This window comes from Carassius auratus, unplaced genomic scaffold (assembly GCF_003368295.1).
Source record: "Carassius auratus strain Wakin unplaced genomic scaffold, ASM336829v1 scaf_tig00017026, whole genome shotgun sequence".
Classification (NCBI taxonomy): Eukaryota; Metazoa; Chordata; class Actinopteri; order Cypriniformes; family Cyprinidae; genus Carassius; species Carassius auratus.
The window spans coordinates 511,826-539,638 of NW_020524730.1; the positions used below are offsets into that span (position 1 = coordinate 511,826).

At 37.7% G+C, this 27,813-nt stretch overlaps 1 pseudogene; it reads left to right on the forward strand.

Moving 5' to 3' along the window:
• The first annotated feature begins 224 nt into the window (after positions 1 to 224).
• On the forward strand, positions 225 to 21,745 carry LOC113075399 (casein kinase I-like; annotated as a pseudogene).
• The last annotated feature ends 6,068 nt before the right edge of the window (positions 21,746 to 27,813 follow it).

Consider the following 27,813-nt stretch of genomic DNA (forward strand, 5'->3'; position numbering starts at 1 on the left):
CTTTGAGTTAAAATAACATAACTAGGACACTGACTTCACAATAAACATCATCAAATTCCCCTGCGCACCCTCGCGTTTCTCGTCGCGCGTTCCCGCATCCCCACTGACATCACGCGTGAACCCCTCCCCTGCCCCCGGCGGCGCGCTTTAGCGCGGTCTCGCTCCTCTCTTCAGATCAGCAGAATCTGTTCATCTCGACACGGACAAGATGGCGAATTGAGTGGGTTGCGCTTTGAGAAAGAAAGCAGCGACTCACGCAATTTCTTCAACGTTAAAACGCCGGTTGCCTTGATGAACGTTCGAATAAGCTGGGAAGCGCGTTTTTAAGAAGAAAAGTCGCCTCTAAAAGCCAAGAGAGCGTCGAGGACACCGACTCCTCCGTGTCCTTTCGGGCTAAGCTGCTAGTCAGCTATTCGGGGAATTGCTGAAGAGAGAAAAAACAGCCACAATCTCAGGGGAATTGTTTTGGTTTTTTTACCTTAAATGTCGAGACTGCTAATCTATGATTGAAACCAATGTCCGTTATCACCTTAATTTCGTCGTTGTGAGTTGTTAAGGACACCGCTAGTGAGGATAACCCGATTTTAGGCTAGCTAGCATTGTTTCTGTTGGACTGAAGAAGAGAAAGGGCAGCCTGAAAACCTCCCCGTTCACACAGTTTCAGAGTACTTCTCGGATTTTAGGACATGGCCAGCAGCAGTGGCTCTAAAGCCGAGTTCATAGTCGGTGGGAAATACAAGCTCGTTCGGAAAATCGGATCGGGATCCTTTGGTGACATTTATTTGGCAATCAACATCACAAATGGAGAGGTAAAGATGAAATGTGTTTAATGAATGTGCTGAATAACTGGGATAAAAATATTGAGGGCTTATACATATGTCCAGTTTATACATCCACGATGTTATTGCAGATTTTAATAGAAATAGATAGTTTCCCCAGATCAAGTTATAAAGGATAGTGTACCATCACATATTAAACCAACATCCAATGCTTTGTAAACCATCTATATGTAGCAGATAAGTAATGATCTTATTTTTTTATATTTCAGGAGGTAGCTGTGAAATTGGAATCACAGAAAGCCAGACATCCTCAACTTCTGTATGAAAGCAAGTTGTATAAATTCTCCAGGGAGGAGTCGGAATCCCACACATAAGGTGAGTCCAGACGTCTGATTATAAGTGACATTATAATGGAATTTGATTTGGGGGTAACAGGACTAGTATGATCTGGTATATATATATATAGTTTAACACTCGTGTCGACAGGCTACTAACGTTAGCCCGTTAATTAGCGTTAGGCTTTTCTATGAGTCGACTGAAGATCGGCGTTTATAATGTCTTTAAAAACGTTACGCGATCTCTCTTATGTGGTATAACATAGTGTAATGAATGAGATTTGATCACGAAATGTGTGTTTCTGCGCTGCTGACTACTGAGTAAGGAGCGAGTGGGAAATGGCCGCTGCTCTTTTGTTGTGTTTGTTCAACATGTCCTCCTCTCGATCAGAAAATGGCGGATGAGGGAAAACAAGTTTCAGGGCCTAACGTTAGCGGGCTGCTGCTCTCCTCTCAAGGTGACTGAGCCATTCGAGGCCTGCTATTATTGTCAAAAAATCTTTAAAGAGTCGTTTTTATAGTACATAACTAATAAACGAGTTAACAATTGATACGGTAGCTTCCAATAACAGTTTCTAGATGCACATTTGAATAAAACGTAGTCCCTGTCTTCGTTTGACACGGAAAAGGTAGAGTTTGTCACGTATGTTTTACATGTTCTCATTGAATGTAAAACTTTTGACGTTATTTACATTCTGCAGAAGTGCTCTACGTGTTACAGTATTTGTGTGTAGGTTTGTCTTTGCTATTTCCTCGTGTAGTGTTGTGTGTTTGTGGTGTGCATGGTATTAAATATAATTAAATGCTATTGATAGTGTGCAGGTATGTAACAACCATTTTAACCCTCTTTCTGGGATATCATTTGGATAAGTTTCATGATAGTTTGCTGTAAAGAGGCTGCCAACCCTTGAACTTTCAACATGTTATTTTTATTGCAGATCTAAACTGTAGAATTGAAACCAAAAGCAATGTCAGATAAGTTCATTTTTAATTAGCTGGAAAGAACCTGACAGATAAGTCTATCAGCTTGCATTTTTTTTTTTTTTTAACTCTCATGACCCTCACATCTCTGCTCAACCTGTATTACTGTGGCAATCATGCATTTTGTATTTATTTATTTTTTTACATTATATGACAAGTATAATGTTTCGCCCACAGGTCTAAAATATACATGTGGTTGCATACGGTGAAAAAGCCTTACATTACTTGCTGGCACAAAAAGGGTCTGGGCTACTAAATGTGACAAATAACATGATCAATAACACTATTTGATTTAGTGAATACTTCTATTAAAGTTTGTTTCTAATAATATGTATTACATATTCATATTTAATTTATTTCACAATATTGAGTCACATGACCAACCTGAGCAGGGAAATGTTTCGTCCTCGTGTGAGATTCCTGATCGCTTGTATTTCTTTTGAAATGACTTGAATTTGTCTGTGAAATATCACCGGACAGCGGTAAATGTAACTGCACCTCATTTTCTCGCAACATTTCAAACCAAATAATTTGCTCTTATCTGCTTTTTTACATAAAGGCAAAATAAATGCTATGCTTCATCAACCATGATTTTGTTGCCGCATTAGTTTATAATTTCATTGTAGATCGTAATATATCACTTAGTAAACTAATCCAGCTGTCAGAAGGTAATTTGTATACATGTGAATGCCCTGCCTCTGCCATCAATGAACTGCTATTACAGATAGCACTTGGTGTGCATTTCTATGGCATCTCATGCTGACAGCAGCCTTGGCTGATCAGATGTCTGAATCGTTAGACCTTAGCTAGTTATTTAACCCTCTGCGGTTAAGAGTTGGGTAACCCCTGTCATGGACGGATGGATTTACCAAACGCTTTAAGGACAAGTCCAGGTGCAGCCATTAGTTACAACTAAAAGTATACCATATTATACTCTCTTTTAGATTAAATCTACTCCTCCTAAAATATGTGGATTGAACGCATATATATATATATATATATATATATATATATATATATATATATATATATATATATATATATATATATATATATATATATATATATATATTATAATTATTATACATTATAATTATTATACATTTTTTTCTGTGCCACTTTGGCTTGAACTGGTTTAATGAATCAGTTGAAGTTTCCTGTAGAAAATATGCATAAAAGTACTGTTTCAGTTGCTGGTTTACCAGATCTTGGAAAACCTGCCATACAAGATCCCCTCCCCTCTCTCCCCAAAACCACTCACTGCCTTTGCTAATCAAAGAAAAGAGCTTTGTGGATTCTTCAAAAGACTTTTATGTAAGCTCAATCACAGGAAAGCGTCTACTCCCTCTAAATATATATATATTTACACCAATAGGCCTACCTCTGTGTGGTTAAATACAAGGCAGTTTATTAAAGTTAAAATGTTCAGGCAAACTGTTCAGCGTTCCCCTTAGTTTTGCTTTGAAAAGAGGACGAGTGTCCCACAGAGAGGCTTGTAATTTATGTAATCAAAAGATCATTATTCATACCACCCTGCAGCCCAAAACCAAAAGTTTTCAGTTTTTATACCGGCAGTTAGCATGGATGTCATTGCTTCTGTGATATAACCATCACAAAGATTAGGAGGCAGTCTGTGGTTCAAAGTACATTTTCTATTGTCTTTGTGAAATTGTAGATGTTGGTTTGCTGGCACAGATGACTGAACAAACACTACTCTACTGCTGCACCTTGTGTTGTCAATAGCTCTTTGTTTAGGAGACTCTCTAGCATGATGGTAGGTTGGCGACTGGTGTAGCAGTGTGCTCATTCTTAAACTAACTCTTTTGAACCTTCACCTGCTAAGTTGTGTATCTGAGTCCTTGTTGTCAAAGTTGAAGTATTTGTAAGAACCACCTAGTTAATTTTTTTGAATACCATTAACAATTTAGCACTGCCTCAATAGCCTGAAGCGGCCAACAAAAGAAACATGTTATAGTTGTTACTGCAGACTCTACAATGCAGTCGTGTCACTAAGCTGGATATATTCGATGCCATTATCCATGGGGTGTTCCATGTAGCTGCAACACTTCCTTAACTGATAAGATTCATGCTTTATTGACTCAATATAACTTAGTCAGCTCTCTTCATTTTTAATGGTGCTTTAATTAGACGTTGACCGATTGATAAATTTAGCTGATTAATCGTCCGGAAAAGTCATTTTTTTTTTCTGGGTTGTGGTCCGGTCGGTGCTTGAGCGGCTGCCGCTTCTGCTGTCATTATACATTCTGAGAGCAGCCTCTAGAGGCAGAATCACTGACGCCAAATGCTGCTTGTTTTTTACATGTGACGCTGCGAGCTGCACAGAACCAGGGAGCAGGATGTTTCAAATGCGGATTTGAAACTTCGACAGCAGAATAGTGTGTATACAGTATTTCATAATGTATGTTTTCATATCATGACTAGATGCTGCATTAGTAGGGAAAGGACTGTAGTATGTTTGCTGTCAAGGTTGAGCACTATTGGTATTGGTCGACCTCTGTTTTTAATTTAATTATTTGCTTGCGCTAAATCTCATCTAGTACACTTGAGCAGTATTGTGAATCACTGAGGATCTGCTCTTTGAAAGGAATAGCGTTCATAATTTTTCATGCTTTTGTAATAATTTTCATGCAGTCTTGTCATCTGTTGATTTTCATCGATATGTGATGCTGTTTTTTTGTTTTTTTTCTTGTAGGTGGTATGGCCAAGAAAAGGACTATAATGTCCTAGTGATGGACCTGCTGGGGCCAAGTCTGGAGGATCTCTTTAACTTCTGTTCCCGCAGATTCACAATGAAAACTGTCCTAATGCTTGCAGATCAGGTAATTAATGGTTAACTCTGGCTTTTATTAACAGACATTGAATGGAGCTGTGGCACCATCTTAACCTGGTTGTTTTGCTTTTACAGATGATCAGCAGAATCGAGTATGTGCACACAAAAAATTTCATCCACAGAGATATCAAGCCAGACAACTTTTTAATGGGTATTGGCCGTCACTGTAATAAGGTAAACTTTCACCATTTCCCTATTTATGTGAGAGAGAGTCATTTTAAAGATTTAAAAGTGACAAGGAGGATTGACTGCGAATAAGACTGCAGATCACTAAAGTTTCCTGTTACATTGAGACTTTCTCATGGACAAAACATGGCTTGAGAGCCTTGATAGTTCTGTTTGATGTTGCTCTGCTGATTCGGGATTCTCTTTCAGTGAGTAATTAAAGGCCTATTCTCTCGCATTATTCACTGCTCTCTGCTAACATCTCTTGTATGATCATTGCCACTCTTAATCCAGCCCCAGTAAAACATTTTTCAAGATTAACAATCTTAACTTGGAGAAAAAAATAAAGCATGTGGATGTCTTTACCATGAATGGTGGAGGGCAACAGGTGACATCAGTTCCACATGAGTCAGTCTAAAAATGGAAATTTGAGAAGCCATTGTTAATTCTTCTTGTAGTATTATTTTCTTAGATGAACTTTAAAGTTCAGGCCCAGATATTCTTTGTTTTGAAGCGTACTTAAAGTCTTGACATTCTTTTTGCACAATCCCCCACTCTTCTATCACTGGATAACTGTACTCAGCTTGGCACCATTGTTAACTAATAGCTTGTTTGTTGCTTTACCCTGGCTGCTATATTAAAGTTTCAAATGTCACTTCCACCGAAGATGTCCCATCTTGTCTTTTGTAACTAAACTAAATCTGCTTTTGCAATAAATGCAGGTTAAGTCATTCACCTCCTGAACTGCATGCTTTTTTTTTTGTTCTTCAGAGCTTCATCCCTACCTGATTTGGCCTCTCTACATGCCAAAGTAGGTGGTCCAGTGATCCGTCAAAGACAATGCAATATTTATCCTTCACAGGGTTTTAAAGGGGTGGGGCTGAGTTTTGGTTGGTTGCATTTGTTCTCAAAGCTTCTCATAGCTAATTTTAAAACTAGTGCCCATTGTAGTGAATGACCTTTAGAGTTTGCTCTTAATTAACCCTAGTTGTGCCATTTGTCTAGTTCACCTCATGCTAAGGTGGGCATAGCTGTTAAATGCTGTATGGCACAGCTAGTGTTAAATGCAGCTGAATGTTTATGGATAAAGTCTTGGCAAAGTCAAAAAAGAGAATCAGGCTTGGGAACAATTAGTACAGATGAGAGAAAGATCACTGGGTTGGGTGGCCAGAGGTGCCATGTACAGTTTGCCTCTATGGCTCGAGAACAGATGAGGCAAGTGGGCCCTGCATTATATATGGTTTGAAAAAACAACAGCTATCGGCTAGTATCTGATCCTGGGCTTATGGGAAGATGTCTGCCATTAGCAGAGCCTCCTCTGAGTTTGAGCTAGGACGCTTGCTGTTGGATGAAGGGTTGCCTTAGGCTTTCTCTTCCCTCCCTCTGCTCCTCGCGTTCTTTTCTGAGCCTTGGTGTTGCCTGTCTGCGCTGGCCGTGTGCGGTTGTCAGCAATACTGTTTGATGCACTGCACCCTCTATTGTCTGTTCAGTGTTTAGAATCTCCAGTGGGGAAGAGGAAAAGAAGCTTGGCTGTTAGTTCTTCTCAGGACCCATCTTTCTCAGGATTAAACCAGGTCTGAAACCACAACCACCTCCTAATAATCGCCCAAAGTTCTTTTGATTTGATGATTTTATTTTATTTTTTGCCTTTTGGAATTTTTTTTTCGTTTTAATTTTGATTTTCAACAATAACCATTAGGGTTTGTTGGCATTAAACCAGACACACATGCTAAACAGAACTAAAGATTTAAAGGGGTCTTATGACGTTGCTTAAAATAACATTTATTTTGTGTATTTGCTGTAATGCAATGTGTTTGTGGTTTAAGGTAAAGAAAACCCCACTATTTTCCACACACATACTGCTCCTCTATGCCCCACCTTTCTAAAACGCGTTTTTTTTTTAAATGCTCATCGTTCTGAGAAGCGAGGTTTGTGTCATTGGCCAGCTATCCAGTGCATTTTGATGGGCAAATACCTCAAGCGTGTGATGAAATATATTACGTGCCCTACCATACTGTCATGCCGTGTCCCGGCGCAACGACGCAAAACCAATAAACCCATTACAAATGAGGCATTTGTTCCATCTAGTGAGGACAAAATTACAGATTTATAATTAGTCATCAACCAATATTTTGAAAAGCGCAATAAGTTTCTCTGTTTGGCCGATGCGTTTGAGGAGATTTTTTTTTTTTTTTTTGGCGGCTATGAGAACGGCAGTGCTTGAGCACATAGTGCTCATAATTCGCCTTGTTCGCTGTTGTCATTAACAGTTCTGTCATATATGGACAGAATATGTCTAATAATCAAAGAACTATTAAACAAAGGAATTAAAATGTATATTGAAAAGTATTATAACGATTGCTTCTATATTAGTAATTGGGGTGCAAATGGTACACACATTCATACCGAACCGTTTAGGTACAGGTCTTTTGGTTTGGTACGCATGTGTCCGTCAGCAGATGTCGTTGTTTTACTGTCATAAATGTTGCAAATAAACATACGTTTTATATTTTAAAAAGTAAAACTAAAAATACTATATAATATATAAAACTAATATATATAAAACAAATAAAATAATAAAATGTATATTGCTTTTGTCACGTGAACATCCCAGCTGAAGATGTGGAAATTTGTCACTCCTTTTGCCAGGTGCATTCCTAACGACTACCTAATGGCAAGCACGTGCCCTGCTCACTCCGAAGTCCCCCACTCCAAGGGGATAAGGATGATCACTTCCATTTGTAATTTGCCCAGGTACCAATACTAGAATAGCTACTATTTAGCGTGAACTAACATGGGGGCACCCATCAGCCTGTATAGATCAACTAACACGGTCGATATAAGTGTTAAAGCTACCAAATAGATTTACTTACATTTTAGAATCGGAATATCATTCATAATACAATGAGCTTGTTTGTGAATATTTTGGAAAAAAAAACAAGAACAACGAAATAAAAGCGATTCATGTGTCATACAGATCTATTGTGGCTGCTTTGTGTCACATGACAAGCATGACGCATCGCCTAAACGCCACTAAATGGTTGAACGCCACAATAATAGCATCCTTCACAAGTTTTTGCATGGACCTAGAGCCCCTTTCACACTGCACGTCGGACCCGTCATATTGCCGGAATATTGCCGGGTCGCCTTCTGTGTGAAAGCAACCACGTCCCGGGATTGATTCCCCGCTTTGAACCCGGGTCGGGGACTAGTAACATTGCCAGATTCAACCCGGGACGAGCGCTGTGTGAACAAAAGCCAGATCTAATTCCGTGTCGAAGTGATGAAGCGCGTTATCGCGCAACTCTTTTAACCGGCTGTTTTGAAGGAAGATCAACGTTCGCGATGAAAAAATGTGCAAACTGTAATGAAGCAGAGATCAGTTAGTTCCTCAATTTCCGCGCTGACGCCAAGATCATTCGCTTGCTTCAGTGAAAGTATAACGTGCCTAATGTTTTCGACTCGTACATTACACGTCATGCCCTGATGTCATGTGTCGTTACGGGATCTTTACGGGTTGTGTGTGAAAGCATGCACATATCCCGGGTCATCACTGGCAGTGTGAAAGTGCAAAATCTAGCGACCCAGGAACAATTGTCGGAACACTTTACCCCTGTATTTGCCAGAATGGCAGTGTGAAAGGGGCTTAACTAGCCTAGAGCAAAGTTCCTTTCTTTGCGTGAACATTTGGGCAATGTTATGCAAATCTTTCCATGGAGGCGTTATTAAACGAGGCGTTGTAGGAGGCCATGGATGAGAACTTTTATAAAGAATATCTCTTTGGGTTTGAGACTTTAGTCTTTGCAATTTTAGGGATCTTATCTATGCCCTAACAGCTTGTAGCACTCCAAAGAAAAAGGAAAGCTCAATTGCATCATGTGACCCTTTTAACTTCTAATCCAGATTTAATGCCACATTTTCACCGTAATTACCCGGAACAATTGTACCAGGAACTTTTTTTTCCATCAGGAACTATTTTCCCCCCAGACCTGTTGCTTTCTGCGTTTCCACCGCGGTCTAAAGTACTGTGAAGATTAGGCAGATAGTCTGGTGAAGTAGGTCTGCGCTCATTTCTCAATACAAAGTACACACTTGCATCCTCGTTAGTTCAGACTTTGCACATTCGACCCGGGAGTGTGATGTCCGGGACGATGCAAATCCGGTAATTCTGCAAACAGGAGAGTACTTGATGACATCAGTCAGCTCACCTTGACTACTGCAATTTTCCCTTTCTGTATATGTACTAGGGATGCACGATCATGATTTTCATGGCCGATACCGATTTCAGTTTTTTTTTTTTTTTTTTTTTTTTTTAAGTAACAAACAAGAAAGAAGGAAAGTATGCATAAACAAGATGTTTATTTGGTATTTAATAGGCCAAACTGGCTTTTGGCTATTGAAACAATAACCGTAACCATCTGAAATTAACGGCAGTAACTGCACATTAAGTAGCCTACATTCAATACAAACACAGATGTTTATAGACATCAACATTTAGCTTTTGTTTTTTGAATTGGTATGAAACTACATAAAACTGGCCTTAGATGAAAAGATCAACTGTAACCATGTGAAATTAAAGGCAATATAACTGCATAGTTCTACAATCCAAACAACACAATCAGCACACATTCAATAATAGGTTTCTTAATCAGCATTCAGTATTTGTTTTAGTTTTTAAATTTGGTTTTAAATTAAAAAAGCTTTACCAGTGAGAATTATAATGTAGGCTATGCTATATAAATAAATTATTCCAAAATGTTAAAATCAAATAATGTTGGTGCGGATAAAACAAAGATGCAAAGTGTTTCATTTATCCAATTAAAAAAAAAAAAAAAAAAAAAGGGTAATGATTCACATCTATATTTTTGTACTTGAGCCAATGGAAAATAAATAACTATTGTCTCAAGTTAAAAAATATAGATGTGACCTAAAATGTTTTACTTGGATGAATGAAACACTTTTTTCAGTGTGCTACAGCAGGTGATTTTAAAATGTATTTTTAAGGTAAAATAAAAATAATCATCCTGACGTTTTACTTCTGCCTTTTTTTAAACGTACATGCAAGTTTTACATATATATATATATATATATATATATATATATATATATATATATATATAATATATATATATATATATATATACATATATACATATACACTAGCACAGCTTTAGTGCGCGCAGGAAAGGTGCTCTTATTTGCGCGCCAGTACAACAACGGCTGATCGCTTCCTGCTATCTGTGCTTCAGACATTTAGCGCTGCACTTCCAGTGCTGAACGACTGTCCGTGTTCTGCGCACAGATTTCGAAATACTCTTCCACACAAATGACGTGATAGCAATTGATTACAATGTAGTTTGTGCACGCGGCACACTTCCGGAAAAATGGGCTATCAAATACCACTGCCTCCTTTAGTTTTCATTTAAACCTAATAGCTGCAGAGATGTACTTAGTTCAGGGAAATGTGTATATATATATATACAGCCATTACAAATGAAACAAAATACATGAATTGCCTCTCTTTATTTTCATTTTAACATATAGATAAAGTGAATAGACACCAAAGATTACCTGTCAGATTTACCCACATGTTTTGGATTTACCCGCAATCAGCATATTTGGCACCTAAGTCCCGCCCCCGAAAGTTCCAGAACTTTGAAAAAGTTCTACCTCGCCAGCAGGGGCTTTCTGAGGGGCATTTTTTCTTTATTTAATTTCTGGCTCTTGTGGTGGAAACACAAAGTACCAGCCCAAAGTCCCTAGTTCCTCTGTAAAGTTCCTGTGGTGGAAACATGGCTTAAGGGATCTCTGTACAGGCCTAGTTACACTGTATTGGGTGATTGTTCTTTTTGCAGCACACATTTTTCAATTTGTCAACACCACTTTGTATCACCAAGGCTTGTTTTCCCGAATCAGCCACCTAATGTTGGAACATACTGGCAGATTGTTGCTAGCCTGCAACTAATTGCACAACAAGCCACATGGAAATTGTGGCTTGGTATTGACCGGGTTGATCTTTTAAGCTGTTTTTTTTAAACTGCTATTTGTAGTCCTCTTCAGAGCACTGACAGGAAGTTAAAATGGCAAAATATTAAATGTTTGTGTGGGTTTTTATAGTGGTGGACAAGTACCTGTACCTCCGGCTATTTCAGAGGAGAAAGGGCTCTTACATAAGTTGAAAATGTTTAAATCAGTTTGGCCAGAAAGCCACTTATTGAATGCTTACTCTTCATCATTTTAAGACGCCTCTTTATCTCAAATTGTGGGTTCTTGATACATTTGTCGCAGCTGTTTTCCAGTACTGGAAGGAGCACTTCAGGGTTTTGTTTTTACACTTTAAAGTTATTGAGCAAGAGGTAAATCATAAAATGTTTGTAAATGCCTAATAAGATTTGGTTTTAGTATTTTCTCCTGATTTGACCTCTAATGGAAGTGGAATTTGCATGGTTGACGTAACAAATTGTCTTGACGAGGAAATATGTTTCAAATCCCTGGTTGAGCCAAGAAAACAGTGGCACGGCTGAGTGGATACTTTACAATATGGCTGCTGCCTCAGTGAAAAACTGGTTGGGTGACGCACTTTCGCTGGGCTGAGTCCTGTAGGTGTGTGTGTGGGACACAGGTTCTGAGTGGCGTTCTACTAATGAGAATGATATTTCAGTCATTGGCAGGCTCTTAAAGCTGACTCTTACATCTCTGCTTGAATATATATGGTGTTCCCTTTCCCAGTAAGCTTAATTTTTCTGTGTAGACTCTGACCCCATCGCTTCATTGATTACAGCCACTGAATGTATAGTTTTTGTTCTTAGGTCCAGGTAATGGGTCAGACAACTCACAAGAGGAAGTTGGAAGAAAATGAAAAATGAATTTTGGGAGTCAAGTGTGTGTGTGTTTCTTGTTTAAAGTCCGTTCTAAAATTTAAATGTCTGTTTGTGCTTCTCTTTTCAATTTATTTGTATAGTTGTTCCTCATCGACTTTGGTCTGGCCAAGAAATACAGAGACAACAGGACACGACAGCACATACCCTACAGAGAAGACAAAAATCTCACAGGCACAGCTCGCTATGCCAGTATCAACGCACACTTGGGTATCGAGCAGAGGTGAGCACTCCTGCTCTATTTATTCAAAATTTGCCCATTGTGCTCAAATCCATGTTACAAATTACAGACAAATTATTCTATTCGCAGTATTTGAAATAGAGGTGGGAGGGAAAAAATATGTTTACATCGCGATTCTTCAAGTTTAAATTGATTTGAATTGACAAATGGCATGTGTGCGTGGTAGAGAGGTGGGTTTCATTACATAGAATTTGTATTGTGAGACGTGCGCATTTGCTTGACAGTGTGTGCTTCCAGTCGCCACGTTTACTCTAGATATACAATTTGTTATTTGGAATGCAGTACTATTAGATGCATGAAACTCGCACACTGACAGACTTTCACGTGCACTTTGTTTTTGGTTGTCCTGAAGCTCAGTCACAGCTGCGGTTAAATGCACTTGCATCTCCAAATACTTTTATATTAAATTCTTGTAAATACAGCCAGTTATGTTTTCAGAGCAGGACAGAACATCCGATATTGAAATGGATTTGTGCATTAATGTAAATGCAGACTGTTAAAGCTGCCGCTGTCTATGAGGTCACCAGTAATGCTGAGGAAAAAAGAAAACCCCCATAACTAGACAATTGTCTGTAAACATTTGGAACGTTTATTTGAAATAGATAAGTATAGTTAATAAAAAGTAGTCTGCTGATATAATAAAGTTTGCACTAATTAAATTTCATTATAAAATGAAAGTGTAGCCATGTGCAGTTCTATTGAAAACCGAGAAATGTGACGCAGTGTGATATTGAGTTAATAATATATCGTAGTAATATCGTAATTAAATCGTGAAACCAGTGAAGATTCACACGCCTATTTTTAAGATGGCAGTACTGACATAGAGATTACAGGTATAAACACAAAGCATTGAAACTGCTATTTTGGTTCAAAAGTTCTATTCGCACAGAACATTAATTAGGAAAAAATGAAGATCAAGAATAGTTTTGGAATCAGATCATGAATTCCAGAATTGGAGTGGATCATGAAGTGCCTAAAGATTCCCACCTCTAATTTGTAATGGTTTTAAAACATATATTTTGACCGTTCAGAAGAACACCATTTTTGCTGTTGAAATTAAACTGGAATTTTTCTGTAAAATGTATTTTCACTTAATTTAATGCACACTTGCAAGTTTTAATTTCTTAAAATAAAAATTACTGACCCCTTAGCTCTCTGAAGTCTTTTGGAATAACAAGCAGCACCTTAAATTCCTGATCGTGACATTTTGCAATATTAAGTGATTGATGGGCTGTGTTTGCTTGCTCTTTACAAAGGAGTGGCATGTCAGTGGTGAGCTAGTAAATACAGGAATCGTTTACTTAATCATCCCTGCTCATTTTCTATTCACTATTTTTGCGTTTTAAAGGTTTACAAGTTGCCCTCAAACTTGTTTAAAAGCCTTCCGTCTTGATTCTTAATCATTTTATTTCATCTTAACAGTCGCCGAGATGACATGGAGTCGCTAGGATATGTGCTGATGTACTTCAACAGAACCAGTCTGCCATGGCAGGGACTGAAGGTAAGCAGTACAGATAATGTAGGTGTTTATTTATAATAGCTGGGTTTTAGATGGGATCGCACTGCATGTCTGAGACAGCTTCGTTGAACATACTTGCTCTTGAAACATTGATATATAGATTTTTTTTTTTTAAGCATGCCAGTAACTTCAACTTTGTGTGGTTTGAATGTAGGTTATATTATGTTTAGAAATGCTGCCTTTATGTAATTAGAGCAGGAGAATTCTCCTTAACGTCCTCCTTAATGAATATTACCAAACTTTTTATTACTGTGGAGGGAAAAACCTTAAAAGAATGAACCCAAAATTGCTTGGCAGCAGGGCTCCAGACTGTGCCTAAAATTTGCGATCGAAAATATTAATTTGCGAGTGATATTTTAGCTGGCGACTACAAATTGACATGTAATGATTTAAAAATTTGCATTTAATGCCTTTTTTCTTGACTGTTTTGCGATCACATCATTTATGTTGACGTAATAAACTGAGACGATGCGCATCAAAGTTTTAATGGAAAAACCGTCCTCATCTCTGCCGAACACCAGCACACCTGCTAAAGCTCCAGTTGTGAGAGAGATCGAAAATGACTGTGACGTGTGAAGTAAAAGTGCAGAAAAGCAGTGTCTATTTCGTGTACAACTTGAACAAACTACAACAGGTAAATCTGTCAGCTGTGTGGACGTTAGCAATGTCGTTAACAATTCTCGTTTATAATCCATACTGATATGGCTTCTCATCAAGATCTTTAGTCCATATGCTGTGTTCTGTTAATGCGTGAACAACTTATTATTTGTAGCGCACTTACCTTTTAATAGGCAAAGTATCAACTTTTAAATTCTGCCAAATTCCTTTTTGTTGCTCTTTAATGTGGCATGAGCGATCGCTTTAGCGCCTCAATTCAAGCAGCACGTGAACCCATCATATCTTTCTGTTTACTACTATAGTACGAAATAAACACGAAAGGACACCAAAAGGCATATAATAAGAGCCTACAGTACAACTTACTGAAATATCTCACGTAATCCGTGTTTCAAGCTCTGGAAAACTAGTAAAGCTTGGAAACAGTGCCATGGGGACAATACATTTAACGGTGTCCATGAGCTCTTTAGTCACCTAGGAAAAAAAAATAAAATAAAAAAACCTTTTGCCAAAATATAAAGAAAGAATACAAGTAGCTAAAGATAAGATTTAACACCACCTATATAAATGCCTGTTATTAATGAAGATAAACAGTCTGGATGTGTGCAAGACATGTAACAACATATATAGGATGTATTGAGGAGGAGCCCAAACTATACTCAATGACCAAGTGATGCAGACATAATTATGGCCCGTGATATTGGTACAGATTCTGTGTAATAAACAATTATTTTTGACTGTATATTGTTCTGAAGTTGTAAAAGACGTTTAGTTTCCACTTTAAGTGAACCATAGTTTATTATTAAAATGCTAATTAACATGAGAAAAGATGAGATATAAACACATGACAGTTTGACTGAATACAATTAAATGGATAAATTAAACCCATTTATTCTGTGGTACTTAAGAAAAATCATTTGCCGTCTAATTTAGTTTCTTATAGGAGCCAGTGGCTCCTAAATTGATTTTTGTCTGGAGCCCTGTAGGCAGTGTAAAACAGGATAACAGGTGGTGCCTAAAAAAAGTGATTTAAATCTGCTTTCAGCTGGGTTATTTATGGCCGCTAGCACTGTGAGATTGCAGACTGATGGACAACCAGTACCAGATCATAGTGTGTAACATTTTCATTTTTGCCCACAGGCTGCCACAAAGAAACAGAAGTATGAGAAGATTAGTGAGAAAAAGATGTCAACCCCTGTCGAGGTGTTGTGTAAGGTATGTGAAATTCTACACGTCACAGCAAGGCTTTTCAAAAGTCTGCATTCATACATCGTATGTGCATACATGCTACTAAACCTCTGCTCCGTTTAAAGGTTGTGATGGTACAGTTCTTAGGCTCCATGATTATTCACATTAGTTATCTCCAGAGCATTCAGTACAGCTAAAAATACTTTATCAATATGATGCTTAGCCACTTAGATTCTTTTGTGTGTTTTTAATGAGTATAAAGGTTTATATTTTGTTTGTCAGCTTATAAACTACGTACAAACATCTAGTTGCTTATAAGAAATTCTAATCATATGTATATCATCCACCTGGCTTCTAGCCTACTAGACTGAAATTTCAGACAGCCTTTTTCCTTAGTGCTATTCATTATTATATGATATATTTTTAAAAAATTGGTCAGGTTGACATGAAATTTATGGAGCTTGGTAATTTGGTTCTTTCGTTACATGCATTTGTCTCTTTCTCCAGGGTTTCCCAGCAGAGTTTGCCATGTACCTGAACTACTGCCGTGGGTTGCGGTTTGAAGAGGCACCTGACTACATGTATCTGCGTCAGCTTTTCCGCATTCTTTTCAGGTGCCTGACAGTTTCTTGTTACCTCAACACTCCCAACTGGCCCAGAATCGCATAGGCACACCCTAGTCACAACTTGTTTTACTAGTAGAGGCTGAAGGGAAAAAATGGCATATCTTGTCAGTTGTGAACACCTTGTTTATTACTTGTGATATATAAATTGATTTGTATGGGTATACTCACTCTCACTTAAACACTTTCAGGACTCTGAACCACCAGTATGACTACACATTTGACTGGACCATGCTGAAGCAGAAAGCAGCACAGCAAGCGGCCTCCTCAGGGGGACAGGGGCAACCGGCACAAACCCCCACAGGCAAGCAAACTGACAAACCCAAGAGTAACATGAAAGGTTAGTAGCAAACAGCCAAGCGACGTTTTCAGTGCAAAAACAGAGACACCAATTGCTTACATTTGTAAAAACAATAGTGGATTTGGAATATTTGCTCGCAAAAACATTCATGAAATGCAAAGAAACGGTGTTAGTTCAAGGATGCACCCCAAAAAAAAAAAAAAAAAATTCAATTGGTATGTCTTGCAAAAGCAAAGACGTCCTTGGGAAATTTGACTACTAACTTTACCAAAAGATGTCTATTCTTCTCTGGGACGAAGGGTTGGCTTCATAATCATTTCTGTGAATGTCAGATACCCATCCCTTTAATTAACCCCTTTCTAAATGGGATGCTCTGTTTGACAGTTTTCTCCCAATCATTATTCCTGGATCTAACACTTGTTAGTCTTGATTATAATGGTCTCTTCAGTACAAACATGTATACGTGGGAGTGATTTCTAACAAAAGACTAACCAAGATCAATGCCATTTCCACATCTCTTCATTGACTCTTACTGTACTTTTCTATGTGTTTGGTGTTGAGGGAACTGTAATACTGTTCTATGTTCATTGACTCAACAGTGATGTGTTTTTTGTGATTCTAGTTGTGGATCTGCTTTCTAGCAAAAGGCATAGCCCATTCTAGGTATATGGACTTGGAGTAGAGTTGGAACGAACATATCGAGTCTGTTTTGCACTACATTAACGATAAGTAGTCCTGGTCAGATGGTGTAGGCTTTAATGTAGTCTAAATCTGTTGTGCATCTAATGCAGTGCAGGCTTGACACTTAGAAGGGCACAGTTAAGTGGACAAGCTGCTGTAAATCTTCCACTGCCGTTTGCTTCAGTGCCCAGTTAAAGTTGGACTACAGCATTTTTCATTTTTTGTTTGTTTCTTATTATTAATGGTATACATCTCAGTGGCTTTAAACATCTACATCATTCTAGCTAGTGGTTGCCTTTGGCGCTTACAGTAGTCCTGAAATTTCTGACAGTTGTGATATTTAAAGCAGTGTCATGCTGTAAACATCTATTTAATCAACTGAACAGGATTTATTTTTTTCTCTGTCCCTTTAGGCCTAAATGGCCACAGAGGACAGTGGGTTTAATATAGGGACTGTGCCGTCAACCCACACAGGCAGCTTTTCCCAGCTGAGCTTTGTAATCTGTTTCCTCTCTGTTAGACATGGCTTTTTTTTTTTCTTCTTTTTTTCAATCCCATAGTTCAAGTCGTGTTCTTTGTTCACAAATGCTTTGTGAAAAGCAGGAAGGCTGTTTTACACTCAAGGTTTATCCTGAATTAAGGCAGAGAACAACTGATGTTAAAAGTGGCTGGACTAAGAATAGCATTTGCTGATGAGGTGGTATTGGCCTAATCCTTTGTGCACACTGTTTTATTTTGATTGCACCCCCACCCCCCTTCAAAAGCCAGGATGCACCAGATATATGATTGAATCATTTGGATTGCGAGAACTCCACCCGTTCAAAGATTTACATATCTTACTGGCTCAAAAATACAGTACTATCCCTTTAAGAATCCTTGGGCTAAATAGCCACAGCCAAGAATTTAAGTGGTGACGCTCAGGATTGTTTGAGCTTAAAAGAACTTTATTTGCTTGGGATTGTTGGTTTCTTCGTTGCCAGCGCAACTTTGTTAGGTCTGGAGATTGCACTGCTGTATTATTGTGAGATTTGTCCTGAAAGTGCTTCGTCAGCACACGTCCTCATGATCAGTGAATGCAGACTTGTCAAGCATTTAATTTAGTTTTCTTGCCTTTTTTGTTTTTTTCTTTTTTTTTACTTTTTAAACGTTCCATTAGTGTCCATAGAAATGTCAAGGCTGTGGTAAATGAATGTAACTCTGGAAGTAGTGTCAGCTCTGGTTACTTGGCAACCAGTTTGAATCATCTTTTCATTATGACACAAGCAGTGACATAAATGGGTGACAACTAGGGCTAAACGATTTTGGAAAAACTAATTGCGAATTGATTTTTTTATTATACATATGCAAAAAATATTTAAGCTCTTTGCTATGTATTATTCAACAAAGACAAGCTAAAACATTGTATAGTATGACCAACACAATATTAGATAGATTAAATAAAAATGACCTTTTCTGTAGGCCAGGCCTATGTTACGATGAAACTAGGTAATGCATGAATTGATATGGATGACATTTTTATGAAACGGCTACAATCACAGTAGTATATAGACTGATTTGTTAAACTTCCAACATTTGTAAGCATGTTCCATGACAACATAAAGCATTGACAAATAAGCCTGGTGTAAACATTAATATACAAATCACACAAGCTAAAGTAGAAATATTAAAACAAATCTGTTGCTTTACCACACTACAGGTCATTCAAATTCAATGTAAACATGTGGACTGCACTTTTTAAACACCATCTGTTAACTTTAGACCAGTGGTTTAGTCAAACTTTTTTGGTCATGCCAAATAATTTCACTAAACATTATGAATGCTTTATTTAAAAAAACCTACAAACATCTGGATTACTTGAAACATTGAAAAATAGCATAGAAAGAAGTTATGTAATTTTTATTGATTTATTGTTGGTTTCATGCGGTCCGCTAAGGCATAGGACACACAGGATTCTCTCCTCACCAGTGACATTAAACACCATGTATATAGCAGACGTGAGCAGCAAAATACAGTAGAACCAATGACGCTGTCTACACTGGATGTGGTGTGGAGCGACACGACCAAACCAATGCCTTGTTCTATTTATGACATACTAACACAGTTACAATGATTTGCAATGGTCGCTTTGTTGCATCCAGTGTAAAGTACAGCTGTTGCGGCACGATGAGATAACTGTTGTGCCCGGTAAAGACACAGTGAGTGAAGCCATTTACGTTTAGCTGTGTACGGTTTTGATTTTTTTCTCCTGATGGCCCGCGTGCCCCCTGCAGTACTTGTGCACCCCACACTTTGAGAACCACTGCTTTAGAAAGACTGTAAATAAGAATATATATTACCTTATTATAGGCCTATGTATTATTTTAAGGTGGAAGTCTTCAGTAGTAAAATGCACCTTAACCTTGTTACTGCTTGAGTAATTTCAATGTGCCGTTTTAATGTTTGTTCATATTCTATATGCTTTCAAACATTTCCGTGCTTGGGTTGCCAGCACGGAAAACTCACCCAATTGCTACTCAAAACTAGTCCAGTCGTGTTTCAAAGGGGGTCCACCAGTATTCCAGGGGGCAAAATACATGTTTTATGGAGGGGTTACTCAAACCGCAGACTTGGCAACACTGTAACGTGCTGCCTTGATGCTTCCTCTGAAGACTTCTTACATGTGTACAGCTTGAAGCAGCGCTGATTAGACCGATTGATGTGTGTCATCCAAGTACTGTGAGAGAATTTTTGGATGAGCTATCCCTTTAAATAGTTAGTAGATGACACTATCACCCTTAAAAACAGTTTAAGTGAATCATGTCATGCTTTTATTTGTTCTTTACATTTATTTTGACATGAAGGCTTCTTGGACAGCTTCTTTGCTCTGACCTTGGTTTATTTAACCGTGGGGTTGTTAACGCAACAGTTGACTTGGTTAGGGTGTCATTCAGCTATAGAATTGAATGAGTACATTCATCAGTCATGGCTAGGGCAAGTCTTAGCTGTCATGAAAACCCGTTCAGCGCTTATGCAGTCGTGAGCTAAATGGTAAGCCTGGACTGTTGTAATGAAGAATTTATCCCTCTGCCCCCATGAGTTTGATGACATGAATGTTTTTCTGAGATTCTCTGCAGCAAGTCTCGACTTTACCGCAGGGAGGGACTTGATGACTTTGCACTTTCTCTCTTCCAGGACTGAATAATGCTTTGACGGGGTTGGCCGCATTGATTACAGTAGCTCAACCCCATTCAGCTGTGTCACTAACTTTTAACCCTCTCCTCTCTATCTATCTGTCTCCCTGTCTTGCAGGTTTCTAAGCATTAAGACAATGTATTGAAGCAGAGCAGAGTGGTCGTAGCAGGATTTGCCTTCCAATCACACCCCGGCATCTAGGATCAAATTCACCAGAACCTGCCAGGCACTGTGGGCAACCTTTTTCCTGTTAAAGAACTTTTGTTCCATATACTATATATGTAATTGGTATATATAGATAAGATGCTCTGCATATATCTATATATTGGTATGTATATACTATATCCACACAGAGAGCAGGCTTGGTTTGGAGTTGGAAGCTGTAGCCTTTTCTATTGTCCTGTCCCTAAAGACTTTTCGCCCCCCTCCTCCTTTGAAATGGAAAACCGTAGAAAATGGGGATATAATTGTGCACATGCCAATATTTTCCCGAGTTTTCTCCTTCAGGAAAGCTGTTTGGGGTCCTTCATGAATTCTCGGTTGCCCTTCAGAGCAGTTTTGGTTCCCCTTTCCCTTCTCATCGTCCTCTCATCACCAAGCGTGGCACGAACCCAGACACTCTTCTGTCAGAATGGAGACATCCGAGACAGATTTTTGTCCTTCAATATCTTTTTTTTTTTTTTTCTTTCCTAATGCAAAATGAAGCAACTGAGATTAAATGTTTTTTGTTTTGTTTCAAATGTATCCAAATAATTAAAAAGGCAAACATTGGGCTTTGTTTTTCTTTTCTAAAAAGGTAATTACGATTCTGCCTGCTGGAATGTGCTAGAGAGCTTCTAATGTGAAGATTTAAAAAAACAAAAACATTCTAGTGACTACTAGGTTTCTCTTTAGTACGCTGCATTAACTATATTGTACTTGGTATTCTGAAGTCTAAAAAATAAAAGAAACTCCACAGAAGCATATTCATTACAAATTAGGTATCACTCTGAACTAAACCTGTATGTTAATTGCTTAGATGAAAATTGTATGCATCTGATCTGGGTTTTTTCTCTTGGAAAAATGTTCATGTTGATTGAGCAAGTAACCATTCGTACGATTAATTGCTATGATAGGCTTAATGTTCTGTTTTTGAGAGAAAAATGTGCTCACTCCATTCTCATTACCATTTTTTTTTATGCGTATATGTCTTTTTTTCATTTTTATAGTCTTTCCCTGTATTGAATCAATCGGTTTGGGGAAAGTGTTTTTTGTTTTTTGCGCTGCTTCCTGTGGTGAAGCAGATCCTCGTGTAAAATATCTCTGGGACTTTCTCTCTGCAACAATTTTTCGCTGCTGTTTGGTAGCGGTCTTTTTGCTCATTTTCCTTTTTTTTTTTTTTATTGGAAAGAAAATGTTGGAGGGTTTCTTTTCTATATAGTTTTGGTTCTTGTGAGGCAAGAGAAATCTGATTTTCCTTGTTTTCCTCAGCCTTTAGCCAGGACAAATGCACACCAGTAACTTGGCTTTCTTTTCTTTTTGTTGTTTTCCTTGCCTCCAAACTGTCCCTCAGAACCGGCTTCAAGTACTTTACAGCTGGACATTCTATAAAAGTGTAATTTATTCCCTTTTAGCATGTCAGAATAAATTAAAAATGTCTTCTCAGAAATGCTGTCCCAGTCTCTAATTTTACAAGAATGCAAATAACTTAAATTACTGATAAGATTTCCCCCGTCCCTTTCCATTTGTTCAAGTATCTGTCTCGTCTGCACATTTATTGTTGAAGTACAACAGGCCAGGCATCAAACTTTTGTTTTTGAAACTGAAAAATCTAAAAAAATGCTTTAAAATGAGAAGGCGAGATTTTTTTTTTTTTTTTTTTCCACAAAAAATGTAAAGCTTTGAATGTTTTTGTCTCAAGTGTTCAAAGGGACATCTTTATGGAAATGATCTCAAGATATTGCTGTCATCCAGGAAAGCAGTTCTTGTGTGGGCTGGTGGGTAGTTCTAGGTGCTTGTGGTGTTTTAAGTTTCCAGGGTTTATATCTGTAAATATTAAAATGGCTTCAAATGGCAGTTGTGGAAATTGATTGTTCTTTTTGACAAACCATAGAAATGGCTCCTTCAGTTTCCTCAAACATGCTTTTTAAATATTCAGCACTGGATTATTAGTCCTTTCATGTATTACACATTATAAAGAATTTTAATTATATTTTTATTTTGCTTATCGAGTCATCTGTAGGTGTTTCAAATCAAAGCATAATCATAACTTGCCTGTTATTTAGTTAAATGACAAAGTGGTTTAAAATGTGCTGAGAATAGGGCTAAAGACTTAAATAGGACACTTGAGGGAAATGAACATGAGTGGAAAGGGGGGCAGGGAATGGAGTTCAGATCAACACATGCACAAAACAGCTGCTGCCTCACAGGGGGAGGGAGTAGGAAGGCCCATAGAACAAACCTGTTCAACACAAACACCAGTATGTTAGTCAAAGTCCTTTTAGGTCCAAACCCAAAATTTAAACCTAACTGCCTTACACGATCGTGTACGAATTTTTATTCTGCAAATTCTTAATACCTAATTTAAACTATTTGTATAGCCTTGATTCAAAGACGGCCTTCGTTCATAAAGTATGAATGACTTGTTGCCCACTGAAGGCTCGCCTGAAGGCTTCTCTTCCCTTTATGGAGGTGGAGTCCTTACACAGCACGAGTCAAGCGTCACGTGACCGCAGGCCGTACTGATGTAATCTATGCTCTCCTAATGTTCCTCAATATCCCACTGTGAACGCATCATGAAATCAACGTTTAAAAAGCACTGAATGTAATAATTTATATTCTGTATTTAGGGTAACAACTAAATTTCTACTATCACCTCACTCAAACCTTTTCAGATATAAGTGATACAATTATATGTCTTACTGTAAATGTAAGCGTATAAAGATTTGAAAATGTCTGCGTGTCATGAGGTGAATTTACAACAGACTCAATCTCATCCAAACATCAGATTAATCTCTTGAGAACTACTGGATGAGCTGGGAGTGGTCAGTCCATATACAGCATGACACACGGCTCCTGTAGGGCATCTGCACCCTGTTGATCAGTGAGAACACACCCTTAAAATAAACACTCCTGCTTTTTAGTGACCGAGAATGACACACATTAAATCAATACAAGATTAATTTTTGTTTATTCTGGATTTTTGTTGATTTGTCTTCAATTACCGTAAACGTCACATTGTTAATATTTACATGAGGGACACAATAATGCAAAACTGTTAATATTTTACACCATATGTTTATACATTTGGTTCATACAACCAACTGCGACAGCTCAGAACATATATATAAATATATATAGCCTTATGCTTATCCCGTAAACGCCTCAGGCAACGACGTGACACATAGTTCCTCCCTAGTCAACCTTGTGGCCCCCTTGTGGCATTAATGAGATACTGCACCGGTTTCGATGAGCCTATGTGACACACAGACATCTTCAGGAAAAGATCACATTTCATCCTGTTGTTTGAGCGTCAGCTGGTGATCTGGGTTCAGTAATTGTATGCTTACTACGAGGGGTAAATGAAAGCCAATCCATCTGAAATAATATCAATGTGTTGTAACACAGAGCTATCCGACTGAAGGGATTGTGTTGCAGGTACCCCCGGTGCTCACAATACATGTAATTACTGGAAAGACTCGAGCTGTGAGAAAAGGGAGAATTCAGAATATTAGAGCAAACATTGTAATACCATTATTTCACTTTAGGGTATACAGTTAGTTAATTCACACAAAAAAGGAAGAAAGTGCTATTTTGGCAGACAAAATGGTAAAGAAATAAAGAACAGGGTGTCAAAATGTTTTAATTAGTGTGTCTAGTGAAACTGTAATGAAATGTAGGCGCCTTGACACGTTCAGACAGATATGGCACTGACATTCACAGTCTCGCACATTTCTGACACTCCCTATCTTAAACTGACATTTCGCAATGCACACTTAACATGCAGATTGTTACTGTCTTTCAACTGCATAGACACCATCAGAAGACAATGCTGAATGAGTGTGAATTATTCATGCTAAAGGATTAGCCACTCATCATACATAAAATGAAAGGCCCATGATAGTCCCTAGCCTAGGCTTGTTTAATGACCCTAAGAAAGGACCAGACTGTGAAGTGTTTTTTTTTTTTGTTCACTTTTCCCGACTGTGTGGTTAATCAGTGTAATTTTCATAATGACATACTATTTAAATTCCAGAATATCCGCAGTGACTAGTGTGAGTGTCAAGCCCCGTTCTAACAAAGTACAAATAAAGATAACGATGAAGATATAGTTCTAAAAAATCGTTTTCAATAATAGCCGAGTCCACACCACAACTATAACAATAAAGGCACAGAGAAATGATGTCGTTGGAATCACTTAAGATTGGAATCACGATAAGAACATTGACAGCCAATCGGAATCCATCCTGCTATGAGCGCGAGAATTACAAAAAAAAAAAAAAAAAAAAACAACAAAAAAAACAGAGGAGCTTGCGTTTACAGAAGATATCGTTCGCTGGTGTGGATGTTAATATCGTTATATTTAGGCTTTAGTTATCTTTATAGTTACCACTCTTGGTGTGAACGGGTAAAATGAACTAAAATGGTTAATGGTGAACCAGTTAAACATCACAGCTTTTAGAGTGACGTGTTGAATGTTTTTTTTTGTTTTGTTTTTTCCAGTTTGTCTTCATGTAGTAGAGATGAGGTCATTCTCTCAGTATGGCTTCCTGGGACTTTTACTTTTTTGGAATGTTACAGATCAACGTTCCTAGAATGTTGCATTGAAAGAAAATTCAATTAAAAGAACGCTTATCAGCATACTAGCCTATAAATAGCATTGACTTCATATAATGGAAACTGGAATTTTCTTTCTTTTTCTTTTTTTTGCTGGGCAATTGGTTGCCTCTTAACGTAACAGCATTTTTTTTTCTGTTATGTGTCACTAGAAATACACACAGAATGGGATTTCTCATGTCAAATGGAGTGGCAGTGTGTGGTCTTGTTTAAACAGATGGTGAAAGACATTTGGCCCTGGGAACGTTGGCATTTGAATGAGAAAAAATGGAGGGAACAGGAAGAACACACCTTGGCATGCCCGGTGAGCCATGATCACATGAATCAGTTAATGTGTGTGTGTCACATTTTCACAGCATTGACAGGCATACAAGTTTCTCCACCCTGATCTCTTCCTCTGCGTCATATGTGCGAGTCTGAGCCAGAACGGAGAGATTTGTATTACCATACTGTAGGTCAGAGTTTGTACTAGCATTTACAGCCATAAATCTTATTTAATCACATGTCAGTGTTTTATACAACAACAGGTCACATGAAAGTAATGAAACTCCACCTTCAAAATCTGTCCATAACCCGATTAGATGTTTGATTAAATTGAGGCATTCCATCCAAATCATCTATAAACATTTTGCTACACTCAGCTTAACTATTAGATTCGCTGATCTATACTTGATGCTGATCACAATAATCATTTATGAAACAGGATTTTTTTTATTATTCCTCTAAAGCTCTCTTGTCACGTGTACTAGCCTTCTGGGAATTTCAGGTTGTTTGAGCAAAGAATCATGAGTCAGACTTTTATTGCTAAACTGCAATCCACAAACAGAAGACCTTAGCAGCATGTTTACAGGACATTTTTACTGTTATACAATAAACATATTACATTGCCAACCACAAATAACAATAACAGATATAAACTATATTATAGTTATTTTTATAATTCCTAAATTCCTAAAACAGTTATTATACATAAGTAAAATAAAGCAAACAATACTTACACACTGCTCCAAATAATTGTATATATTCAGTTATTATATTAATAGCAAATATACCCAGCCAATCCACTATATTGGGCCAAAAGGAAACAACATAAAGTCATATAATAAGAAAATCATATTCATATTTCTTTGTTCTCCTTAGTGTTTTTTTTTTTTTTTTTTAACTTCTGTCCTATCTATTATTGTTTTTGATTATGTAGCTATGGTTTATACAAGTGTGCTGTTACCCAAAATAATGCTGATGTAGACACATGCAGAAAAGTTTGATTCAGCCTTAAAGCTACATGGTTAAAGGCTGTCCCTTATTTACAGTCTTATTGTCTGAAGCCCACACAGCTGTCTTTGTATCATCGTCTCCGTCGATGTGGATTCAGAGGCTCAGAATCAACAGGGCTGGATTCCACCAGGCAGCTGTTGGGCTGAACACGACACAGTCCAGCTCAGCACTGATCCTCGTGCCTTTCCCTTCCCCCTCCTCGCATGTAAGCAAACCATATCAACATTTATGCAACTAATGTATTTCAGTATACCTTGATAGGACCCATACGAGGGAGTTGTTTTGAATGACAATCGCTTTACTGTTTCTTGTTTACTATTGCTTAAAAATCTATATAATTGCATTCGATCTTTGTCAAAATGCGTGGATCTTTTTCTCCCACAGACTGTCACACATTTCAGTAGCAGCATGGGTGAACACTTAAAAAAATCTCACGTAAATGTATGAGCATCCACCGCCCACTTAATCCTGAATGACTCACTGCACATTTGCGCTGGAGCATGTGTATACAGGCGGTCGCTCAAATCTGAGTACAGTATAACGGTATAATAAAACTATCAAAAATGTATTACTTGATGAATGCTCTCTCTGCAGATGATTATCTGTTCAAATTGTCTTCTGGTTAACATTTACATGCACTCAGATTGAGGTTTATCATATATTCTCCTAATGCAGGTCTGATGTGATAAATGTAAATCGCTCCAGTCAGACTTCTGTAAAATTCCTGTAATCTGAGCCACCACGTGTGGGCAGCGGTTTCCTTTTGAACCGCCTTACAATGTAAACGGCGCCCCCCTGTGGACAGTGTTTGATGTTCTGTACATTTTCACTAATAGGTGGTGACTCTGCTTTTTTCATATCATATGATAAAAGTGGAAAAAGTTTACACACACACACAGATCATCGTCAGAACATCACTTTTAGATGAATAAATAATTACAACACTTTTAGGTGATAAACAATATTTTTATTGAAACATTGTGGAGGAGGTTCATGTATTTATTATTTTTAAACGATCACTTTAAAATATTTGTATTTAAATCTGTAAAGTAAATTATAACTCATACTTGAAATATAAGTATTCAAAGTTAAGGGCAGAAATATACTATATCTTATTCAGCAAATAAACATTAAATTGATCAAAAGCGACAGTAAGGATTTTTATAATGTGACAAAAAAATTCAGTGTCAAGTGAATGCTTTTGAACTTTTTAGTCAATCAAAGATCCTGAAAAAAAATATATATATATCACCAATTTCACAAAAATATTGAGTGGCACAGCTGTTTTCAGCACTGATAATAATAAGTGTTTCCGTAGCACCAAAAAAAGCATATTAGAATGATTTTTAAAAAGAACGAAGGATCATGTGACACTGAAGACTTTTAGTAATGGCT